This window comes from Antechinus flavipes, chromosome 3 (assembly GCF_016432865.1).
Source record: "Antechinus flavipes isolate AdamAnt ecotype Samford, QLD, Australia chromosome 3, AdamAnt_v2, whole genome shotgun sequence".
Taxonomy (NCBI): domain Eukaryota; kingdom Metazoa; phylum Chordata; class Mammalia; order Dasyuromorphia; family Dasyuridae; genus Antechinus; species Antechinus flavipes.
The window spans coordinates 379,856,745-379,872,581 of record NC_067400.1 but is presented as its reverse complement, the minus strand read 5'-3'; the positions used below and the strand labels follow the sequence as shown (position 1 = coordinate 379,872,581).

Below are 15,837 nucleotides of genomic sequence, written 5' to 3'. Positions count from 1 at the left end.
TTTTTTTTTTTTTTTTTTTTTTTTTTTTTTTTTTTTTTTTTTTTTTTTTTTTTTTTTTTTTTTTTTTTTTTTTTTTTTTTTTTTTTTTTTTTTTTTTTTTTTTTTTTTTTTTTTTTTTTTTTTTTTTTTTTTTTTTTTTTTTTTTTTTTTTTTTTTTTTTTTTTTTTTTTTTTTTTTTTTTTTTTTTTTTTTTTTTTTTTTTTTTTTTTTTTTTTTTTTTTTTTTTTTTTTTTTTTTTTTTTTTTTTTTTTTTTTTTTTTTTTTTTTTTTTTTTTTTTTTTTTTTTTTTTTTTTTTTTTTTTTTTTTTTTTTTTTTTTTTTTTTTTTTTTTTTTTTTTTTTTTTTTTTTTTTTTTTTTTTTTTTTTTTTTTTTTTTTTTTTTTTTTTTTTTTTTTTTTTTTTTTTTTTTTTTTTTTTTTTTTTTTTTTTTTTTTTTTTTTTTTTTTTTTTTTTTTTTTTTTTTTTTTTTTTTTTTTTTTTTTTTTTTTTTTTTTTTTTTTTTTTTTTTTTTTTTTTTTTTTTTTTTTTTTTTTTTTTTTTTTTTTTTTTTTTTTTTTTTTTTTTTTTTTTTTTCTTTTTCTTTTTGTTTTAGATATAGGAGAGAGCGTCGACGTTGTCCGCCTCATCCAGAACAGGTGAGTCTACTGGCCCTTGTCTATGCAGAAATTTCTGAGCCAGCCTCTAGCTAGCATGGATCTCTTGAGGTCCGCGATCGCATAGGCTGTCTGGAGGTCTGCGGGTGGATCGTCTGCCCAGTTGCACCTTGAAAAGTGTGTGTGGGGCCTGTGGTAGGGGTGTTCGCTTAAGGGGCGGACGGCTGGGTTTCTACCAATTGCCAATTGGCAGAATTGAAGGGTGGACTTTGAATACCATTTTGAAGGCGGGAAATGGCCTCTGTGCCCCATTCAGAGAGGGCAGAGCCACGCAAATGACTCTGCTTTGCTAGGCGAGACCTGTTGGGAGCATTGGAAGAGCCAGGGCGCCTCTGCTCCATGTCAGTCTTGTCTAGAATCTTTTTCCGGGAAGCGAGGCAGTGGCGCTGAGGTAGGGGGAAACAGTAGCTGAGAGCACAGGGAGCGCTGGGCTGGTATCAGCAAACCAGAAACTGGGTGGATTTGGGCAGGATTCCTCTGTCGATTGGAAGGCCTGAAAGTAGGAGCAGGAGAAATGGATGGAAAGGAAAGGGAACCAACTGCACAGCAGCAGGTGTCCCAGAGAAACAAGAGCATGACCTGGAGGAGCAGGTGTCATGAAAGAGGCTCTCCAGGAGCAGGGCAGTGCTTGGCACAAAGGCAGGGGAAAGCATTGTGTTTTCAGAGTCGAGTTAGATCCCATGTTGCCCGAGGCAATTGAGCCAGGAGTTAGAGGCAGTGCCAGATGAGAAAGGGCAGTCATGATATTCAGATATAAGAGGCAACACTGTCCGGAAAATCCCTAAGGGATCCTTGAAAGCCATGGGATTGGGTTCTTGGCATAGAGGAAATAAATATGAAGGCGTGAAATTGCAAACTCCTAGGGGCGCTATGTGCATGCTCAGAAGTCAGGGAAGAATTGGTTCCAAGTTCTCTTAGCCAGTTCCCAGGCGAATTGATAAAGAGGAAAGAAGGAAAGAGTGAATCCCTAAATGATGGGTCAGCTCCAAAGACAGATTGTTTCCGACAATGCCAAGTGCATCCATTCTAGCCGAGGAATGAGCTTGGTCTTCCCTCCTGGTTCGATGAAGGGATTTCGGACCCTTTGGTCTGCAAATGGGGATAGAATGGGAGAAAATGATTGTGAGGTGAGAAGAAAGGGAAGTTGAGCAGCAAGTGGGGATAGTGGGACTTCCCTGTTCTCGTCGGGCAGTTCCCTCTGCTGTAGCCATGAGAAAAAAAGGCAGGGAGGAATGATGAACTGTGGTTCACCCGCTGTACGTGGGGAAGCCCCAAACCTGAGAAAGTATGCTTTGGGACATGTGCAGACTGTTTCCATCACCATGCGGTGATTGCGTAAGGACAGAAAAGAAAAGCTCACCCATCTGAAGGAAGCGATTTGCAACCTGTCTAAATAAAGCATCCCTTTGCGTGTCCTGCCCTTGGGCGTGGCAGATGAGTCCCCGTGTGTGATGGAGCAGGGAATGATGGTAGGCTTTAGGAAATCCTCAGAAGATGCAAGGAGAGTGGAGCCCCGGTATCTCTTCCTACCTGCGGGGCTCTTGGAACGCTGTAACCCACATCCAATCGGCGCCTTGGACCTAGAGAGGCCCTCTTCATGAGCTGGCCCGTCCTTGTTCAAGTATTGCCTCCACCTAGTGAGAAATGAGGAAGGACCAAGAAGCTGAGGTGTGTGCCTTCTGGATTGATTGCAAGTAGATGGGAGAGTAGGTGCATTGTTGATGATGAGAGTGTTTTCAGGGAAATTATTTGAAGTTCATTATTGTTCCTCATCAGTGATTTTATCAAATATTTTGACCCAAGTAGCTCTGTGGATCTGATTTTGGAAGCCATTTCTTCTTCCATTACTTATCAGACAAGCTAAGGATTTAGGGGGCAATAAGCTCCTTCCGATGCTCATGAGTGCCAAGCATGTCAAACTAGGTAAAGAAAGAGAATTTTACTCAGGTTTCTCAAGGCCATAGCTGTCATTGTCCAGGAAACCAAATGGCCAGTGTGGTGTCAGGAATGGCGATGGGATGTCGACTCCATGTGGAATGCTTGGTCGTAGACCGCCTGGCCGTAGAGAGGTATTCCTCAGGGATGATCGACGAGATTCAAGGGTTTCCAGAAAAGAGGCTTGAGCAATGGAGTGCTTTGAACATGCATTGACCCCTTGTTGGTTGACGATGAAATCCCGAGGGAATTCGAGTTATTGGAGAGAAGCAGCCCATTCACTGGAGAGAAACACTTGGATCTCCTTTCATCTTGTGACCTCGACCTGGCTTCATGGGTGCGGAAACTCCAGCATTGTCTCAGTGGGACTGAGGCATTGATTTCCAGTCCTATTGGCGTACACTTCCAAGAAACAAGAATACCCCCAAAACGCGTGGGAGAACTCACGCTACAGACATTTGGAAATAGGGAAGTGAAAGAACAGTGGAATATTGCCGGTTTCATGGATTTGCTGGTTTCAGTCACAGATATTTCCCTCGGGATTTTGGCAGTCTCCCTTGGAATTTTCTGGTACCGCGATCAAGACGTACCACAAACACTGGTCCCTGCAACCATTCTTAGATGACATTTTTGCCTTTGCCAATGAATAGAGACAGTTGAAAATAATTTCTTAGGTTAGTTATGAATATATGCATAACCGATACAAAAGACTAATGGAATAGCTACCTATTTTATTGATTTATTTTCTACATCCATATGGATCTATCTCAAAATATCGAGTCAATCAATGTACACTCTCTGGATGGATCTAGGCCACCCTTTCCGTAAAGGCCCAGAAAGAAGACCCTATGCAAATGAGGTCGAATCTTAGAGAAGAATGATTGGGATTTCCACCAGGAAGCCCTTCATGTGTGCTGCCTTTTGTTTCTTCTCCGAGCCGTATAGGCAGAGAGCATGGGAGAAAGCCTTCTCTCTTATTAAGAACGGACAAAATCCTCCCTCTTTAGAATGGCAGGTTCAGAGGATGGAGAAGTAAGAGCCGGAAGAGGAAGAACTTTGTTCCCCTTGGAAGTCAAGTCACCCTTGCTATTTCTGATGAGGGATCTGAACAAACTCTCCATCGCCCAGGGAAACGAACTGGACCACCGTCTATTCGTGTCTTTTTCCTAAAGCCAGAAGACAGGGAGCAGGAGAGAACGTTGAGCAAAACACTTGGAATCATCAAAGGAGGATCATTACTACTCTTCCAAACTTGCTATCTAATGAGTACTTGGCAGAGAATGAATGGCTCCCCCCCAAATGTGGATTTTTCCAAAGCTGATTGCCAATGTCATTTGGAGGTACACATTGGTCCAGCGCTGGTTACCATTGTCAGATGGCCCGTACCCATTTCTGTCTGGCGGGGAATTCATAAAGGGAAAGTTGGCAGAAATTTCTGAGCCAGCCTCTAGCTAGCATGGATCTCTTGAGGTCCGCGATCGCATAGGCTGTCTGGAGGTCTGCGGGTGGATCGTCTGCCCAGTTGCACCTTGAAAAGTGTGTGTGGGGCCTGTGGTAGGGGTGTTCGCTTAAGGGGCGGACGGCTGGGTTTCTACCAATTGCCAATTGGCAGAATTGAAGGGTGGACTTTGAATACCATTTTGAAGGCGGGAAATGGCCTCTGTGCCCCATTCAGAGAGGGCAGAGCCACGCAAATGACTCTGCTTTGCTAGGCGAGACCTGTTGGGAGCATTGGAAGAGCCAGGGCGCCTCTGCTCCATGTCAGTCTTGTCTAGAATCTTTTTCCGGGAAGCGAGGCAGTGGCGCTGAGGTAGGGGGAAACAGTAGCTGAGAGCACAGGGAGCGCTGGGCTGGTATCAGCAAACCAGAAACTGGGTGGATTTGGGCAGGATTCCTCTGTCGATTGGAAGGCCTGAAAGTAGGAGCAGGAGAAATGGATGGAAAGGAAAGGGAACCAACTGCACAGCAGCAGGTGTCCCAGAGAAACAAGAGCATGACCTGGAGGAGCAGGTGTCATGAAAGAGGCTCTCCAGGAGCAGGGCAGTGCTTGGCACAAAGGCAGGGGAAAGCATTGTGTTTTCAGAGTCGAGTTAGATCCCATGTTGCCCGAGGCAATTGAGCCAGGAGTTAGAGGCAGTGCCAGATGAGAAAGGGCAGTCATGATATTCAGATATAAGAGGCAACACTGTCCGGAAAATCCCTAAGGGATCCTTGAAAGCCATGGGATTGGGTTCTTGGCATAGAGGAAATAAATATGAAGGCGTGAAATTGCAAACTCCTAGGGGCGCTATGTGCATGCTCAGAAGTCAGGGAAGAATTGGTTCCAAGTTCTCTTAGCCAGTTCCCAGGCGAATTGATAAAGAGGAAAGAAGGAAAGAGTGAATCCCTAAATGATGGGTCAGCTCCAAAGACAGATTGTTTCCGACAATGCCAAGTGCATCCATTCTAGCCGAGGAATGAGCTTGGTCTTCCCTCCTGGTTCGATGAAGGGATTTCGGACCCTTTGGTCTGCAAATGGGGATAGAATGGGAGAAAATGATTGTGAGGTGAGAAGAAAGGGAAGTTGAGCAGCAAGTGGGGATAGTGGGACTTCCCTGTTCTCGTCGGGCAGTTCCCTCTGCTGTAGCCATGAGAAAAAAAGGCAGGGAGGAATGATGAACTGTGGTTCACCCGCTGTACGTGGGGAAGCCCCAAACCTGAGAAAGTATGCTTTGGGACATGTGCAGACTGTTTCCATCACCATGCGGTGATCGCGTAAGGACAGAAAAGAAAAGCTCACCCATCTGAAGGAAGCGATTTGCAACCTGTCTAAATAAAGCATCCCTTTGCGTGTCCTGCCCTTGGGCGTGGCAGATGAGTCCCCGTGTGTGATGGAGCAGGGAATGATGGTAGGCTTTAGGAAATCCTCAGAAGATGCAAGGAGAGTGGAGCCCCGGTATCTCTTCCTACCTGCGGGGCTCTTGGAACGCTGTAACCCACATCCAATCGGCGCCTTGGACCTAGAGAGGCCCTCTTCATGAGCTGGCCCGTCCTTGTTCAAGTATTGCCTCCACCTAGTGAGAAATGAGGAAGGACCAAGAAGCTGAGGTGTGTGCCTTCTGGATGGAGAGCAAGGAGATTTGGCGAGGATGGGCATTGTGGATGAGGAGAACGTTTACAGGGAAACTATTGGACGTCAATTTTTGCTCTTCATCAGGCATCGTATGCGCCATTTGGAACCGAGTAAGTCTGCGAATCTGACTTTGGCAGCTGTTTCTTCTTCCATTCCTTATCAGACAAGCTAAGGATTTAGGGGCCAATACGCTCCTTCCCATGCTCCCGAGTGCCAGGCATGTCCAACAAGGTAGAGAAAGAGAATTTTTCTCAGGTTCCCTCCAGGCCAGAGCTCTCATTGTCCAGGAAACCAAATGGTCAGTGTGGTGTCAGGAATGGCGATGGGATGTCGACTCCATGTGGAATGCTTGGTCGTAGACCGCCTGGCCGTAGAGAGGTATTCCTCAGGGATGATCGACGAGATTCAAGGGTTTCCAGAAAAGAGGCTTGAGCAATGGAGTGCTTTGAACATGCATTGACCCCTTGTTGGTTGACGATGAAATCCCGAGGGAATTCGAGTTATTGGAGAGAAGCAGCCCATTCACTGGAGAGAAACACTTGGATCTCCTTTCATCTTGTGACCTCGACCTGGCTTCATGGGTGCGGAAACTCCAGCATTGTCTCAGTGGGACTGAGGCATTGATTTCCAGTCCTATTGGCGTACACTTCCAAGAAACAAGAATACCCCCAAAACGCGTGGGAGAACTCACGCTACAGACATTTGGAAATAGGGAAGTGAAAGAACAGTGGAATATTGCCGGTTTCATGGATTTGCTGGTTTCAGTCACAGATATTTCCCTCGGGATTTTGGCAGTCTCCCTTGGAATTTTCTGGTACCGCGATCAAGACGTACCACAAACACTGGTCCCTGCAACCATTCTTAGATGACATTTTTGCCTTTGCCAATGAATAGAGACAGTTGAAAATAATTTCTTAGGTTAGTTATGAATATATGCATAACCGATACAAAAGACTAATGGAATAGCTACCTATTTTATTGATTTATTTTCTACATCCATATGGATCTATCTCAAAATATCGAGTCAATCAATGTACACTCTCTGGATTGATCTAGGCCACCCTTTCCGTAAAGGCCCAGCCAAGAAGACCCTATGCAAAGGAGGTCGAACCTTAGAGAAGAATGATTGGGATTTCCACCAGGAAGCCCTTCATGTGTGCTGCCTTTTGTTTCTTCTCCGAGCCGTATAGGCAGAGAGCATGGGAGAAAGCCTTCTCTCTTATTAAGAACGGACAAAATCCTCCCTCTTTAGAATGGCAGGTTCAGAGGATGGAGAAGTAAGAGCCGGAAGAGGAAGAACTTTGTTCCCCTTGGAAGTCAAGTCACCCTTCCTATTTCTGATGAGGGATCTGAACAAACTCTCCATCGCCCAGGGAAACGAACTGGACCACCGTCTATTCGTGTCTTTTTCCTAAAGCCAGAAGACAGGGAGCAGGAGAGAACGTTGAGCAAAACACTTGGAATCATCAAAGGAGGATCATTACTACTCTTCCAAACTTGCTATCTAATGAGTACTTGGCAGAGAATGAATGGCTCCCCCCCAAATGTGGATTTTTCCAAAGCTGATTGCCAATGTCATTTGGAGGTACACATTGGTCCAGCGCTGGTTACCATTGTCAGATGGCCCGTACCCATTTCTGTCTGGCGGGGAATTCATAAAGGGAAAGTTGGCAGATTTGAGGCCTCCGATGGAATCCTGAGATGAGATGATTTCTCATTCGCTGGAAATGCCCGATCCTCTGTGTGAGCAATGGGTCCAGCGTGCCATGGTGTCCTTCAGGTGGAGCCCATTTGCCAAAGACCCTCTCCCAAATGGGAGGTGGTGGGGCATAGGAAGAAATTTCTTGTGGCCGGTGATGGTTGTTAGCAAGGAGTCCGGGGGTTTTCCGATCCACATAGACTCCCATTCTTGGTATAGGCAAAGGAGGGACAGGTCCGATTTTCTGTCAACGTGCCTAAGTGTCTGGGTCTCTTCCAGAGTCGTTTCTCGCCTTTCCTGAGTCGTCATATTGCCCTTGTCCTGATTGGTGTTTTTCTCTGTATCTCTAGGAGAGTGCGTAGGCAGAGCCCGCCTCGTCCAGCTTTGGTGAGTTGACTGCCCCTTTGTAAAGTGGGTCATTCCTGAGCCCCCTTCTAGCTGGGATGGAGCTCACTGCGATCCCACGCGCCTCCTTTGCTGTCTGGAGGGCTCCAGGGGGAGGGTGTCCTCGGGTGCATAGGGAGGAGGTTCTGGGGGGCTTACTTTGGCTGTTGGCTCCCTGGGCTGACTGCTCCCAAGTCTGAATGGGAACAATCGAGGTTGTGGTGGCTACATGGGAAGGTATGAAATGGATTCTGCACCGATTCCTGAGGGGGCAGGGAAACCGGAACCATTTTATTGCTAGGGGAGGCCACTAGGGGCCAGGGGTCGATAGAGCCAGAGCGAGTCTGCCACATTTCTGGGAATCCCAATGACAGTCGGCCCTGGCAGATGACTGACCTAGGCCAACTCTGAAGTCTTTTGTGGAGAGAATTTGTCCTGCCATTCACTGGAGAGAAACACTTGGATCTCCTTTCATCTTGTGACCTCGACCTGGCTTCATGGGTGCGGAAACTCCAGCATTGTCTCAGTGGGACTGAGGCATTGATTTCCAGTCCTATTGGCGTACACTTCCAAGAAACAAGAATACCCCCAAAACGCGTGGGAGAACTCACGCTACAGACATTTGGAAATAGGGAAGTGAAAGAACAGTGGAATATTGCCGGTTTCATGGATTTGCTGGTTTCAGTCACAGATATTTCCCTCGGGATTTTGGCAGTCTCCCTTGGAATTTTCTGGTACCGCGATCAAGACGTACCACAAACACTGGTCCCTGCAACCATTCTTAGATGACATTTTTGCCTTTGCCAATGAATAGAGACAGTTGAAAATAATTTCTTAGGTTAGTTATGAATATATGCATAACCGATACAAAAGACTAATGGAATAGCTACCTATTTTATTGATTTATTTTCTACATCCATATGGATCTATCTCAAAATATCGAGTCAATCAATGTACACTCTCTGGATTGATCTAGGCCACCCTTTCCGTAAAGGCCCAGCCAAGAAGACCCTATGCAAAGGAGGTCGAACCTTAGAGAAGAATGATTGGGATTTCCACCAGGAAGCCCTTCATGTGTGCTGCCTTTTGTTTCTTCTCCGCGCCGTATAGGCAGAGAGCATGGGAGAAAGCCTTCTCTCTTATTAAGAACGGACAAAATCCTCCCTCTTTAGAATGGCAGGTTCAGAGGATGGAGAAGTAAGAGCCGGAAGAGGAAGAACTTTGTTCCCCTTGGAAGTCAAGTCACCCTTCCTATTTCTGATGAGGGATCTGAACAAACTCTCCATCGCCCAGGGAAACGAACTGGACCACCGTCTATTCGTGTCTTTTTCCTAAAGCCAGAAGACAGGGAGCAGGAGAGAACGTTGAGCAAAACACTTGGAATCATCAAAGGAGGATCATTACTACTCTTCCAAACTTGCTATCTAATGAGTACTTGGCAGAGAATGAATGGCTCCCCCCCAAATGTGGATTTTTCCAAAGCTGATTGCCAATGTCATTTGGAGGTACACATTGGTCCAGCGCTGGTTACCATTGTCAGATGGCCCGTACCCATTTCTGTCTGGCGGGGAATTCATAAAGGGAAAGTTGGCAGATTTGAGGCCTCCGATGGAATCCTGAGATGAGATGATTTCTCATTCGCTGGAAATGCCCGATCCTCTGTGTGAGCAATGGGTCCAGCGTGCCATGGTGTCCTTCAGGTGGAGCCCATTTGCCAAAGACCCTCTCCCAAATGGGAGGTGGTGGGGCATAGGAAGAAATTTCTTGTGGCCGGTGATGGTTGTTAGCAAGGAGTCCGGGGGTTTTCCGATCCACATAGACTCCCATTCTTGGTATAGGCAAAGGGGGGACAGGTCCGATTTTCTGTCAACGTGCCTAAGTGTCTGGGTCTCTTCCAGAGTCGTTTCTCGCCTTTCCTGAGTCGTCATATTGCCCTTGTCCTGATTGGTGTTTTTCTCTGTATCTCTAGGAGAGTGCGTAGGCAGAGCCCGCCTCGTCCAGCTTTGGTGAGTTGACTGCCCCTTTGTAAAGTGGGTCATTCCTGAGCCCCCTTCTAGCTGGGATGGAGCTCACTGCGATCCCACGCGCCTCCTTTGCTGTCTGGAGGGCTCCAGGGGGAGGGTGTCCTCGGGTGCATAGGGAGGAGGTTCTGGGGGGCTTACTTTGGCTGTTGGCTCCCTGGGCTGACTGCTCCCAAGTCTGAATGGGAACAATCGAGGTTGTGGTGGCTACATGGGAAGGTATGAAATGGATTCTGCACCGATTCCTGAGGGGGCAGGGAAACCGGAACCATTTTATTGCTAGGGGAGGCCACTAGGGGCCAGGGGTCGATAGAGCCAGAGCGAGTCTGCCACATTTCTGGGAATCCCAATGACAGTCGGCCCTGGCAGATGACTGACCTAGGCCAACTCTGAAGTCTTTTGTGGAGAGAATTTGTCCTGCCATCCACAAGCCAAATCGATGCAGTCTCTTCTTCTGGAGTCCAACAAAGGATTCTAGAAGCAGAGAGACCTTTGAAGTGAACACTTAGAAAGAGAAGTGGAGAATCCCTAAGAAGGGGGAAAGGGTCTCTCCAATTACTGCTGTGCAGAGAATTGGTGGCAATTCCATGTGGATTTTGCAGAGTTCATTGCCAGTTTCATGAGGAGCCAGATATTTTTCAACAGCTCTTAGCCATCCAAAGAAATAATGTGAGCCATTTCTCTTGGGGGACGGGGGAGCGGGGAGGGGGGCTATTCCCAGGTGGTTAGCGTACATCTAGCAGGGATCAAAAACCACCTTGGCAATAGCGAATTACCCATCTACACAAACCCCTCGGGGAGCGAAATGATGATAAAACAGCAGGGTGTTCTTCCAATGTAGCCAGATTCCCGATGTCACCATCCCCACTTGGGAGAGGATGGGGCATAGAAGGAAGTTTCCGTTAGACTCTCCCGATTCCTTAGCTGGTAGGGCATGGGCTTGGAGAACACACCAAACCCAATTCTTTGTTTGGAAAAGAGGTGGGACAGGTTAGGTTTTCAGTGTAATGGTGGAAGCCTAGAGGTTTCTTGCTGAGAGTTTTCCCACCTTTCCAGGCACATTAGCCATCCCATGGCTACTGCTTATTTTTTTTTTTCTTTTTCTTTTTGTTTTAGATATAGGAGAGAGCGTCGACGTTGTCCGCCTCATCCAGAACAGGTGAGTCTACTGGCCCTTGTCTATGCAGAAATTTCTGAGCCAGCCTCTAGCTGGGATGGAGCTCACTGCGATCCCACGCGCCTCCTTTGCTGTCTGGAGGGCTCCAGGGGGAGGGTGTCCTCGGGTGCATAGGGAGGAGGTTCTGGGGGGCTTACTTTGGCTGTTGGCTCCCTGGGCTGACTGCTCCCAAGTCTGAATGGGAACAATCGAGGTTGTGGTGGCTACATGGGAAGGTATGAAATGGATTCTGCACCGATTCCTGAGGGGGCAGGGAAACCGGAACCATTTTATTGCTAGGGGAGGCCACTAGGGGCCAGGGGTCGATAGAGCCAGAGCGAGTCTGCCACATTTCTGGGAATCCCAATGACAGTCGGCCCTGGCAGATGACTGACCTAGGCCAACTCTGAAGTCTTTTGTGGAGAGAATTTGTCCTGCCATCCACAAGCCAAATCGATGCAGTCTCTTCTTCTGGAGTCCAACAAAGGATTCTAGAAGCAGAGAGACCTTTGAAGTGAACACTTAGAAAGAGAAGTGGAGAATCCCTAAGAAGGGGGAAAGGGTCTCTCCAATTACTGCTGTGCAGAGAATTGGTGGCAATTCCATGTGGATTTTGCAGAGTTCATTGCCAGTTTCATGAGGAGCCAGATATTTTTCAACAGCTCTTAGCCATCCAAAGAAATAATGTGAGCCATTTCTCTTGGGGGACGGGGGAGCGGGGAGGGGGGCTATTCCCAGGTGGTTAGCGTACATCTAGCAGGGATCAAAAACCACCTTGGCAATAGCGAATTACCCATCTACACAAACCCCTCGGGGAGCGAAATGATGATAAAACAGCAGGGTGTTCTTCCAATGTAGCCAGATTCCCGATGTCACCATCCCCACTTGGGAGAGGATGGGGCATAGAAGGAAGTTTCCGTTAGACTCTCCCGATTCCTTAGCTGGTAGGGCATGGGCTTGGAGAACACACCAAACCCAATTCTTTGTTTGGAAAAGAGGTGGGACAGGTTAGGTTTTCAGTGTAATGGTGGAAGCCTAGAGGTTTCTTGCTGAGAGTTTTCCCACCTTTCCAGGCACATTAGCCATCCCATGGCTACTGCTTATTTTTTTTTTTCTTTTTCTTTTTGTTTTAGATATAGGAGAGAGCGTCGACGTTGTCCGCCTCATCCAGAACAGGTGAGTCTACTGGCCCTTGTCTATGCAGAAATTTCTGAGCCAGCCTCTAGCTAGCATGGATCTCTTGAGGTCCGCGATCGCATAGGCTGTCTGGAGGTCTGCGGGTGGATCGTCTGCCCAGTTGCACCTTGAAAAGTGTGTGTGGGGCCTGTGGTAGGGGTGTTCGCTTAAGGGGCGGACGGCTGGGTTTCTACCAATTGCCAATTGGCAGAATTGAAGGGTGGACTTTGAATACCATTTTGAAGGCGGGAAATGGCCTCTGTGCCCCATTCAGAGAGGGCAGAGCCACGCAAATGACTCTGCTTTGCTAGGCGAGACCTGTTGGGAGCATTGGAAGAGCCAGGGCGCCTCTGCTCCATGTCAGTCTTGTCTAGAATCTTTTTCCGGGAAGCGAGGCAGTGGCGCTGAGGTAGGGGGAAACAGTAGCTGAGAGCACAGGGAGCGCTGGGCTGGTATCAGCAAACCAGAAACTGGGTGGATTTGGGCAGGATTCCTCTGTCGATTGGAAGGCCTGAAAGTAGGAGCAGGAGAAATGGATGGAAAGGAAAGGGAACCAACTGCACAGCAGCAGGTGTCCCAGAGAAACAAGAGCATGACCTGGAGGAGCAGGTGTCATGAAAGAGGCTCTCCAGGAGCAGGGCAGTGCTTGGCACAAAGGCAGGGGAAAGCATTGTGTTTTCAGAGTCGAGTTAGATCCCATGTTGCCCGAGGCAATTGAGCCAGGAGTTAGAGGCAGTGCCAGATGAGAAAGGGCAGTCATGATATTCAGATATAAGAGGCAACACTGTCCGGAAAATCCCTAAGGGATCCTTGAAAGCCATGGGATTGGGTTCTTGGCATAGAGGAAATAAATATGAAGGCGTGAAATTGCAAACTCCTAGGGGCGCTATGTGCATGCTCAGAAGTCAGGGAAGAATTGGTTCCAAGTTCTCTTAGCCAGTTCCCAGGCGAATTGATAAAGAGGAAAGAAGGAAAGAGTGAATCCCTAAATGATGGGTCAGCTCCAAAGACAGATTGTTTCCGACAATGCCAAGTGCATCCATTCTAGCCGAGGAATGAGCTTGGTCTTCCCTCCTGGTTCGATGAAGGGATTTCGGACCCTTTGGTCTGCAAATGGGGATAGAATGGGAGAAAATGATTGTGAGGTGAGAAGAAAGGGAAGTTGAGCAGCAAGTGGGGATAGTGGGACTTCCCTGTTCTCGTCGGGCAGTTCCCTCTGCTGTAGCCATGAGAAAAAAAGGCAGGGAGGAATGATGAACTGTGGTTCACCCGCTGTACGTGGGGAAGCCCCAAACCTGAGAAAGTATGCTTTGGGACATGTGCAGACTGTTTCCATCACCATGCGGTGATTGCGTAAGGACAGAAAAGAAAAGCTCACCCATCTGAAGGAAGCGATTTGCAACCTGTCTAAATAAAGCATCCCTTTGCGTGTCCTGCCCTTGGGCGTGGCAGATGAGTCCCCGTGTGTGATGGAGCAGGGAATGATGGTAGGCTTTAGGAAATCCTCAGAAGATGCAAGGAGAGTGGAGCCCCGGTATCTCTTCCTACCTGCGGGGCTCTTGGAACGCTGTAACCCACATCCAATCGGCGCCTTGGACCTAGAGAGGCCCTCTTCATGAGCTGGCCCGTCCTTGTTCAAGTATTGCCTCCACCTAGTGAGAAATGAGGAAGGACCAAGAAGCTGAGGTGTGTGCCTTCTGGATGGAGAGCAAGGAGATTTGGCGAGGATGGGCATTGTGGATGAGGAGAACGTTTACAGGGAAACTATTGGACGTCAATTTTTGCTCTTCATCAGGCATCGTATGCGCCATTTGGAACCGAGTAAGTCTGCGAATCTGACTTTGGCAGCTGTTTCTTCTTCCATTCCTTATCAGACAAGCTAAGGATTTAGGGGCCAATACGCTCCTTCCCATGCTCCCGAGTGCCAGGCATGTCCAACAAGGTAGAGAAAGAGAATTTTTCTCAGGTTCCCTCCAGGCCAGAGCTCTCATTGTCCAGGAAACCAAATGGTCAGTGTGGTGTCAGGAATGGCGATGGGATGTCGACTCCATGTGGAATGCTTGGTCGTAGACCGCCTGGCCGTAGAGAGGTATTCCTCAGGGATGATCGACGAGATTCAAGGGTTTCCAGAAAAGAGGCTTGAGCAATGGAGTGCTTTGAACATGCATTGACCCCTTGTTGGTTGACGATGAAATCCCGAGGGAATTCGAGTTATTGGAGAGAAGCAGCCCATTCACTGGAGAGAAACACTTGGATCTCCTTTCATCTTGTGACCTCGACCTGGCTTCATGGGTGCGGAAACTCCAGCATTGTCTCAGTGGGACTGAGGCATTGATTTCCAGTCCTATTGGCGTACACTTCCAAGAAACAAGAATACCCCCAAAACGCGTGGGAGAACTCACGCTACAGACATTTGGAAATAGGGAAGTGAAAGAACAGTGGAATATTGCCGGTTTCATGGATTTGCTGGTTTCAGTCACAGATATTTCCCTCGGGATTTTGGCAGTCTCCCTTGGAATTTTCTGGTACCGCGATCAAGACGTACCACAAACACTGGTCCCTGCAACCATTCTTAGATGACATTTTTGCCTTTGCCAATGAATAGAGACAGTTGAAAATAATTTCTTAGGTTAGTTATGAATATATGCATAACCGATACAAAAGACTAATGGAATAGCTACCTATTTTATTGATTTATTTTCTACATCCATATGGATCTATCTCAAAATATCGAGTCAATCAATGTACACTCTCTGGATGGATCTAGGCCACCCTTTCCGTAAAGGCCCAGCCAAGAAGACCCTATGCAAAGGAGGTCGAACCTTAGAGAAGAATGATTGGGATTTCCACCAGGAAGCCCTTCATGTGTGCTGCCTTTTGTTTCTTCTCCGCGCCGTATAGGCAGAGAGCATGGGAGAAAGCCTTCTCTCTTATTAAGAACGGACAAAATCCTCCCTCTTTAGAATGGCAGGTTCAGAGGATGGAGAAGTAAGAGCCGGAAGAGGAAGAACTTTGTTCCCCTTGGAAGTCAAGTCACCCTTCCTATTTCTGATGAGGGATCTGAACAAACTCTCCATCGCCCAGGGAAACGAACTGGACCACCGTCTATTCGTGTCTTTTTCCTAAAGCCAGAAGACAGGGAGCAGGAGAGAACGTTGAGCAAAACACTTGGAATCATCAAAGGAGGATCATTACTACTCTTCCAAACTTGCTATCTAATGAGTACTTGGCAGAGAATGAATGGCTCCCCCCCAAATGTGGATTTTTCCAAAGCTGATTGCCAATGTCATTTGGAGGTACACATTGGTCCAGCGCTGGTTACCATTGTCAGATGGCCCGTACCCATTTCTGTCTGGCGGGGAATTCATAAAGGGAAAGTTGGCAGATTTGAGGCCTCCGATGGAATCCTGAGATGAGATGATTTCTCATTCGCTGGAAATGCCCGATCCTCTGTGTGAGCAATGGGTCCAGCGTGCCATGGTGTCCTTCAGGTGGAGCCCATTTGCCAAAGACCCTCTCCCAAATGGGAGGTGGTGGGGCATAGGAAGAAATTTCTTGTGGCCGGTGATGGTTGTTAGCAAGGAGTCCGGGGGTTTTCCGATCCACATAGACTCCCATTCTTGGTATAGGCAAAGGGGGGACAGGTCCGATTTTCTGTCAACGTGCCTAAGTGTCTGGGTCTCTTCCAGAGTCGTTTCTCG

General features: G+C 47.5%; 1 protein-coding gene and 1 long non-coding RNA gene across 4 annotated transcripts in view; one reads left to right on the top strand and one right to left on the bottom strand.

Moving 5' to 3' along the window:
* The window catches only part of LOC127554392 (uncharacterized), an 804,883-nt gene that overhangs the window by 274,974 nt on the left and 514,072 nt on the right, over nucleotides 1–15,837 (bottom strand). The gene's annotated exons all lie outside the window — the stretch shown is intronic.
* The window catches only part of LOC127554400 (uncharacterized), a 37,373-nt gene that overhangs the window by 3,100 nt on the left and 18,436 nt on the right, over nucleotides 1–15,837 (top strand). For both annotated transcript variants that reach the window (XR_007951973.1, XR_007951972.1), the window contains exons 2-3: nucleotides 7,750–7,786; nucleotides 12,094–12,136. This is a non-coding gene — a long non-coding RNA (uncharacterized LOC127554400). The remainder of the gene's footprint in view (nucleotides 1–7,749; nucleotides 7,787–12,093; nucleotides 12,137–15,837) is intronic.